Below are 9,237 nucleotides of genomic sequence, written 5' to 3'. Positions count from 1 at the left end.
ACCTACCTCTCTTATTTTTCCAGATTGTTCCTGGGGCAATATCAAGTTTGTCTGTTGGACATAATACATGAAATGATCAACTTTCAAATTCACGTCACACTCGTACACGCCTTCACAGATACAAATAGAACAGTAGAACATATCAAATGTACAGCCATTAAACATCTGTGTGAATTTCTGCCATTTCTTTTGCCAACATCAACATATAATTGACCTAGATACTACCATGTCAGATATAGACCTGAAATGCATTACATTTTGCATTTGCATCCCAAAATTTCACTTTACATACATCACAGATGACTGAAATATAACAACGTTTTTTGACATAGAAACACCGGATTTTCATTGTTTAAAAAATATATATTAATTATGAGATTTTGAAAAATAGTAAGAGTATTCCATACGAGGCCAAAGAAGGCACTTTTGGTCATTGACTGCAGAAAAGGGCTACGCGATAACAGGTAAAGACATCTCTACCCTCTTTCGATCCAACATGCCAACATGCTAATATGAAGGCTGCTGAGACAAGTTTACTACCTTTTCAATCATGGTGACAGCGCTTCAAACAGGCGGCAAAAAGTTGATGCCGGAGGAGAGTCCAGGCCAGACCATGCTATTCCCCATGAGATTTTTGTTCATTCTTCACCATTTTTTTCTTCAGGAAATATACATTTTATAGTTCAATTTGTAAGACAACTAAACACAATTTCCTGAAGTAATTGTAGCCGATTAGTCACTGTAACCGCAGGCTACCCTTTTCTCGCTCTTCTCTGATGCTTCTATTCATCCAATTAGCTAAATAAAGGCCTAACAATAACAAAACATGCAGGCTATTTGAATAGCTCCTGGCAACCATAACTCAAGCTGTCTTACCTCCAAAGGTGAGAGGTCAGAGTTCTCCTCCAGCATGAGGTTGACCTCATCACTCAGCCGTTCCACCAGCAATTCCTTTTCATTCTGAGCATGTTCTGCCGATTGGAGGCTACACCGAACTGGGGCTGCACAGGTCCCTCGCAAACACACCAACACACACACACACACCACCAGCTCCAAACCCGCCACTGAGAGATAGATAGAGAAAGAGAGAGAGAGAGAGAGAGAGAGAGAGAGATAGAGAGATAGGGAAGGATGGATGGAAGGAAGGAATGAGACAATGAGGAAGAAGGGAAGTTAGTTAGTTCAATAAATGTTTTCCCCACCATTATGTACGTGATGCTATCTACATGGTGGTATGTTACTCTAAACAGATGATACAAGACTTTCAGACAAGCAGAACCCTTTTAACCCAAACCAAGGCAATTATATACTTACTTTGCTCTGTGAAGTTGTTAGCCTTCAGGCTACTCTGTCTCTGTGCTGCAGGTAGAAGTAGCCACCTGATTTCCTCTATGAAATAAGAGAAGCGTCCTTCGTTGTGTCGCAAGGCGGTGGCGCTCAGATAGCTAAGGGGTGGCTTGCAATCAATGGTCTTCATTTCAGGCCAGGTGGATCCTTATTTATATGAGGGGTTGAACCATAGAAATGGGATGTGAGTAATGTGCAGAAGGAGAGGCTGGATGGTGAACAGAGTCAGAGTTCCTTAGAAGGTTGTTGTGAAAGACATCCATGCCTCCGTGACGAAAATGAGATGGGGTTTTAACATCTGCCTGGAAGTTAAATGAAGGAACATCCCAGTTGTTCGTGTTTTTTTTTTGCCGTCATCCATCAAGTCCTTACCTGTCGTGTGACACTGACTAATCTTTCAGAGGGAAGGTTTTAATTAGTGTGGTCATCCACCGCTTGTTAAGACTGGGACAACCATCACTATTATAATGGTTTTTCCATGGAATGGACATCATTGACAAATGTTAATGAAATCCTTATTATCCCAACACATCATATCCTCTTACTCACTTTACTGGGTTTATTGTTACTCTGCTGTTTAAAAGCACCACGGTGGCACCGTGTTCCTCACAAACAGATAGGCTATTCGTCAGCTGTAGAACAATCAGTTACGATAGTGCCCACTGTAACACCCGATAAGTTCGGTGAACTCAATTTACCAACTCAAAATATGAACTTCAATGAAACTCAAATTCTTATGACGTTAAACGCAAACCATTTTTGGAAACAGGTTACCTCGATTTAGTCAGGTACTATTCACTCAGAACTTACCCGACCATACTATATTCTTAGTACGCACAACTCAAAGTCAGTCAATTTCCAGGCATTCAAGTCATCTTTATTCTAAGGCTTGAATAATATAAAAACAATAACATAGATTACTATAAAACACGCTGTACAAAGTAAACCATTTCAAATGTTCTTGACAACTCAAACCAGACTTTAATATTCCTATGCCTGTGAATTCAACATGACAAAATGCCTTCCCCCAACACACGAACCAACTGTGACACAAACCAGGTTTCCATCGAACCTTTTTATGCGAGTAAAGACAAGGTGGGATATTTTTTTCTCTGTAAAATTCATTATTTGAGAAATGTCAGTGGAAATGCTTTTATGAATAACGACACAAGGTGAGACCCAGATGCAGACACAGGAGGCAGATGGTTTGAGCTCTGGTTTTTATTATAATCCAAGGGATAGACAAAAGGCAGGTCGGGGACAGGCAAGAGTTCATAGCCAGGGCATTGTCCAAAACGGTACAGGGCGGCAGGCAGGCTCGAGTTCAGGGGCAGGTAGTGTGGTCAGGCAGGCTCGAGGTCAGGGGCAGGTAGAGTGGTCAGGCAGGCTCGAGTTCAGGGGCAGGTAGTGTGGTCAGGCAGGCTCGAGGTCAGGGGAAGGCAGAGTGGTCAGGCAGGCTCGGGGTCAGGGGCAGGTAGAGTGGTCAGGCAGGCTCGAGGTCAGGGGAAGGCAGAGTGGTCAGGCAGGCTCGAGGTCAGGGGCAGGTAGTGTGGTCGAGGTCAGGGGAAGGCAGAGTGGTCAGGCAGGCTCGAGGTCAGGGGCAGGTAGTGTGGTCAGGCAGGCGAGGTCAGGGGCAGGTAGTGTGGTCAGGCAGGCTCGAGTTCAGGGGCAGGTAGTGTGGTCAGGCAGGCTCGGGGTCAGGGGCAGGTAGAGTGGTCAGGCAGGCTCGAGGTCAGGGGGAAGGCAGAGGGTCAGGCAGGCTCGAGGTCAGGGGCAGGTAGTGTGGTCAGGCAGGCTCGAGGTCAGGGGCAGGCAGTGTGGTCAGGCAGGCTCGAGGTCAGGGGCAGGCAGAGTGGTTAGGCAGGCTCGAGGTCAGGGGCAGGTAGAGTGGTCAGGCAGGCTCGGGGTCAGGGGCAGGTAGAGTGGTCAGGCAGGCTCGAGGTCAGGGGAAGGCAGAGTGGTCAGGCAGGCTCGAGGTCAGGGGCAGGTAGAATGGTCAGGCAGGCTCGAGGTCAGGGGCAGGTAGTGTGGTCAGGCAGGCTCGAGGTCAGGGGCAGGTAGTGTGGTCAGGCAGGCTCGAGGTCAGGGGCAGGCAGAGTGGTCAGGCAGGCTCGAGGTCAGGGGCAGGCAGACTGGTCAGGCAGGCGGGCTCAAAGTCAGGACAAGCAAGGGTCAAAAACAGGACCTGGGAGAAAAATGCTGGTTGACTTGGCAAACAAGACAAACTGGCACAGACAGACAGAAAACACAGGTATCAATACCCAGGGGATACTGGGGAAGGTGACAAGCACAAGGACAGATGAAACAGATCAGGGTGTGACATTATGGGAAAGTATTGATATAATAACCATCATATTGAAGTAAACTTGGAGTCACACGATGACATGTGTGGTCGTCCCACTACAAATCATTTTCTGTGACACTATTTGGATAGTGCCCTGTCGATAAAATCAGCTCCTCAGATTGATGTTCGTTATTCGGTGGAACTCTGCACACACCTGCAAAATTATAACAACAAACCACAAACAAAAGCCACATTGAACACAATGTTGACTGACAGAAAGATCTTCCTAAGGGGAAGAGGGTTAAAGGGAGCGAGAGGGAGACAGAGACAAAATAAGAGAAAAAGAGAGAGATATCAGCTGTTTTACCTGAGAGTCCAGGTGAAGGGCTGGCCAGTTCTCGAGGAACCCTTTCCCTGGCGTGCCATCATTGACGATCTAGTTGAAACACACACACTGACCAAAAAGTTATTTTGTTGGCATTGATGTATGTCCCCATTACCAGTAAAACAATCCAAACGTATTTATTTCACAGCTGTGCTGTTTCGTTGGTCATTTGTTCAGTCATTTCATTCTCAACCAGAATTTCATTATACATGTCAAGCAGTGAAGTTTCAACTCTGTCTGTCCGTGGCCTCTTCTGTCGTGGGTCCTCTTCGTCGGTGTCCACTGTCACTGTGTCCGTTTCCATCTTGTCCAGCTGTGTCTGTAACATTTCACGTAAACCCTGTTTCATGTCTGCATCTAAGTAGGGGTCCTTGTACCGAGCATCGGGCACGGTGGCGACACAGTAAAGAGGCTCAGAGAGAATGGCACCGAATCGCTTGTTCACAGCCTCTAGTAGAAGTTTTAACCTCACGGTCTGTGTGGGCAGTTTTGTGGAGCAGGCGTTTCAATGCCTTGACAGAGGGTATCACGCCTGCTGTTTTGTTGAGTAGGCGTTTCAATGCCTTGACAGAGGGTATCACGTCTGCTGTTTTGTGGAGCAGGCGTTTCAATGCCTTGACAGAGGGTATCACGTCTGCTGTTTTGTTGAGTAGGCGTTTCAATGCCTTGACAGAGGGTATCACGTCTGCTGTTTTGTGGAGCAGGCGTTTCAATGCCTTGACAGATCACGTCTGCTGGTATCACGTCTGCTGTTTTGTGGAGCAGGCGTTTTTCAATGCCTGTTTTGTGGAGCAGGCGTTTCAATGCCTTGACAGAGGGTATCACGTCTGCTGTTTTGTGGAGCAGGCGTTTCAATGCCTTGACAGAGGGTATCACGTCTGCTGTTTTGTGGAGCAGGCGTTTCAATGCCTTGACAGAGGGTATCACGTCTGCTGCAGACGCAGCTGATGAGCTTATCCCTCAAGTCAGTTGTTCGAATGGAGCCAGGAGTGTGTTCATGTTTCCAAGTTTCAAACATGATCTCAAATGCCATTGAAATGGCAGCAGGGGTATGAGAACCAGCACATTCTTTTTTTTATATACTTTGTTTTTATTGTAGGAACACAAAGAAGGTACAAATAAAGTCAAATAAAAGAACAACAAAAAAAGATCTGTCAGTTACAGTGCACTTCATACCTTCATCCTTATATCATCATATTAGTTACATTGACATCTTTGAATTAGACCTTTTCCAAGTACGAAACCCATTTTTCCCAGTATTCCTGACCTCTCTCCTGTTGAGTTCTTAAAGCAAAGGTCATACGCTCCATGTGGTGTATCTCTTCTACAATGTCTATCCATTGTGTCACTGTGGGAGGGTCTTTTTGTAGCCATTTCCTAGTAAAGCCTTTTTACTGGCTGCCAGTAGGACCTTCAAGAGGTACTTTTCTCTGTTGTGTAAGTTATCAGGTATTTCACCCATGTACAAAGAAATGTGTCAAATCCCATTGTTTTTCCAATGTTAGACCTTATTTCTCCCCAGTATGTTTTGATTGCGGGGCAGGTCCAAAAGATATGAGAGTGGTCCACCCTCAATAGACCGCATTCTCTCCAACATGGGTGTAGAGAGCCAGTCTGTTTTGATTTCAGTTTAGGTGTTATGAAGAAACGTATAACATTCTTCCAACAGAATTCTCTCCATGACCTTGAGTTGGTGGAGCTTTGTTGAGTCTCTAATATGTTCAACCATGTTTCATCAGTTATTTCAATGTTAAGTTCCTCCTCACATTTCTTTTTAATATAGTTTGTAGAATGTTTCTTTGAGGATTGAATACCCAAGTAGAGATTTGAAATAGTTTTTTTGTTACTCCCCAAGTTTTATGCGTTAGTGAATACTTGTATTCATTTTTTAGGTGCTCAAGGGTCAATCACATTTATCTCCCTTAAGAAATAGTGTCGAACTTGTAGGTATCTGTAAAAATCTTGTTTATCCAAGCCATATTTTTTACTTAGGTCCTGGAAGTTATCTAGGTCCCCATTCCTTATAATTGTACTGAATTGTCAAGACTTTTATTCTCTATTTTGGTTAGGCCAGGGTGTGACTAGGGTGGGCATTCTAGTTTCTTTATTTCTATGTTTTCTATTTCTTAGTTTTTTTGCAGAGTGTGGTTCCCAATCAGAGGCAGCTGTTTATCGTTGTCTCTGATTGGGGATCACATATAAGTTGTCATTCTCATTTTGGTGTTTGTGGGATCTTGATTTTTGTTGGCTCTGTGAAGCCTGCAGAATGTGACGTTCGTTATTCTTTTTGATGTTTTTGTTTGGTGTTCAGAGTAATTAAAGAATCATGAACACTTACCACACTGCACCTTGGTCTCCTTCCGACGACAAATGTTACAGAAGATCTCACCACAAACGGACCAAGCAGCGTGGTCAGGAGGACTGGACATGGGAGGACATCCTGGACGTGGGAGGAGATCCTGTCCGGAAGGGATCGAGTCCCGTGGGAACAGGTGGAAGCAGCGAGAGAGTCACGGCAACGAAGCAAGCACGAGAGGCAGCCCCCAAATGTTTTTTGGGGGTGGCACACGGGGAGATTGGCGGAGTCAGGTTGTAGACCTGAGCCAACTCCCCATGCTTACCGTGGGGAGAGAATGACTGGTCAAGCACCGTGTTATCCGGTTCGTTCTGTGCAAGCTCCCAGCAGTGGCCGTGCTAGAGTGGGCATGCAGCTGGCCTCCGGTGCGTCTCTTTGGCCCAGATTATCCTGCGCCAGCTCTATGCACGGTGTCCCCGGTTCGCCAGCAAAGCCTAGTGCGGCCTGTTCCAGCTCCCCGCACTTGCCGGGCTAAGGGAGGTATCCAGCCAGGACGAGATATGCCAGCTCTGCGCTCCAGACCTCCGGTGCGCCTCCACGGTCCAGTGTGTACTGCAATGACTCTACGCACTATGCCTCCAGTGCGCTGTCATAGCCCAGTGCGTCCTGTGCCAGCTCTCCACACTCACCGGGCTAGAGTGGGTATCCAGCCAGGACGTGTTGTGGCAGCTCAGTCCGGTGAGACCTGTTCCAGCTCCACGTTCGAAGCCTCCAGTGAGGATCCATGGCCCGAAGCTTCCAGTGAGGATCCATGGCCCGAAGCTTCCAGTGAGGATCCATGGCCCGAAGCCTCCAGTGAGGATCCATGGCCCGAAGCTTCCAGTGAGGATCCATGGCCCGAAGCTTCCAGTGAGGATCCATGGCCCGAAGCCTGGTCCGGAGCCAGCGGCGATGATCTGCGGCCCGGTTCCTCCAGTGAAGGTCCATGCACCAGGGCCGCCACCAAAGCGAAGGGATATGCGGGTGGAGGGGGTCTACGTCCCACACCGGAGCCGCCGCCGTGAAGATGCCCACCCGGACCCTCCCCTTTAGAGTCAGGTTTTGTGGCCGGAGTCCGCACCTTTTGGGGGGTACTGTCACGCCATGGCCATAGAGAAGCTATTATTCTCTTTTTTGGTTAGGCCAGGGTGTGACTTGGGTGGGCATTCTAGTTTCTTTATTTCTATGTTTTCTATTTCTTTGTTTTTTGCCGAGTGTGGTTCCCGATCAGAGGCAGCTGTTTATCGTTGTCTCTGATTGGGGATCACATATAAGTTGTCATTCTCCTTTTGGTGTTTGTGGAATCTTGTTTTTTTTTAGCTCTGTGAAGCTTGCAGAATGTGACTTTTGTTATTTTTGTTTGGTGTTCTGAGTAATTAAAGAATCATGAACACTTACCACGCTGTCCCTTGGTCTCCTTCTGACGACAAACATTACATGAATGATGTGATGCCTTTCTGCATCCATTGTTTAAATCTGCTGTCCTGAGTTGCAGGGATGAAGCTGGGGTCGTATGCGGGCCAACTCAGCAGTTTGATCTCTCTGTCTAAATTATTTTGCTTAACTACCCTAAACCATGTCTTCAGAGAAATTAATCCACTGATTTTCTCTATTACCATGTCATTATTTCCCAAAACTGACTATGGGTATCTCTGTCAAAGTAGTCTCGATGTCTTTCCATTTGGATTCGTATTCTGAATTGCACCAACACACCAGAGGTCTCAATTGGCCTGACACATAATAATCTTTTAGGTTTGGTAAGGCCATACCCCCACAGTTTTTTGGTAATTGTAATTTATATCTAATTCTTGGTCTCTTACTGTTCCAGATAAACCTTGATATCCGTTTATCCCATTCCCTAAACTGTTTAGGTGGGATTTCTATGGGCAGTGATTGGAACAAGTACAGTAACCTCGGCAGGATGTTCATTTGGATTGTTTCAATTCTAAGATCTAAGGGAAGTGAATTCCACCTGTCTAGGTCATATATTTTCTTGTTGATTTGATCGTAATTCATGCAATAAAGTTTGGGTGCATCTTTTGGTAGATATACTCCAAGATATTTAATGGATGAAGAGGTCCAGGTGAAGTTCTACCTGCTCTTCAGCTCTTCCTGCGGGGTATAATTATATACTAGGACTTGGGTCTTGTGTACATTAAGCACATACCCTGTAGGTGTAGAGTAAGGTAAACTCCATTATGATCTGAAGTCGCTCTGCCCGATCCTACAATCCTTATGCCTGTGTCTATCTGCACTGTACATGAAAAAGTAGTCTAACCTGGAGTATCCAGTGTGGCGGGCTGAGTAAAAAGTAGTCTAACCTGGAGTATCCAGTGTGGCGGGCTGAGTAAAAAGTAGTCTAACCTGGAGTATTCAGTGTCGCGGGCTGAGTAAAAAGTAGTCTAACCTGGAGTATCCAGTGTGGCGGGCTGAGTAAAAAGTAGTCTAACCTGGAGTATCCAGTGTGGCGGGCTGAGTAAAAAGTAGTCTAACCTGGAGTATTCAGTGTGGCGGGCTGAGTAAAAAGTAGTCTAACCTGGAGTATTCAGTGTGGCGGGCTGAGTAAAAAGTAGTCTAACCTGGAGTATTCAGTGTGGCGGGCTGAGTAAAAAGTAGTCTAACCTGGAGTATTCAGTGTGGCAGGCTGAGTAAAAAGTAGTCTAACCTGGAGTATTCAGTGTGGTGGGCTGAGTAAAAAGTATATTCCTTATCGGTCCTGTGGGTGTCAACGCCATACATCGACCAGTCCTAGATCCTGCAGTATCCTAGTCATCTTTTTAGGAACTTGACTCATTTTCCTATTTTGATTTGTGCTGTCCAATTTTGAGTTTAGAATTGTGTTAAAATCCCCTCCATAGATAAGAGTGCCAGTAGTTTCTGTGGCAA

This window comes from Oncorhynchus tshawytscha, linkage group LG08, assembly GCF_018296145.1.
Source record: "Oncorhynchus tshawytscha isolate Ot180627B linkage group LG08, Otsh_v2.0, whole genome shotgun sequence".
In the NCBI taxonomy this organism is placed as follows: Eukaryota; Metazoa; Chordata; class Actinopteri; order Salmoniformes; family Salmonidae; genus Oncorhynchus; species Oncorhynchus tshawytscha.
This window is presented reverse-complemented; position numbering follows the sequence as displayed.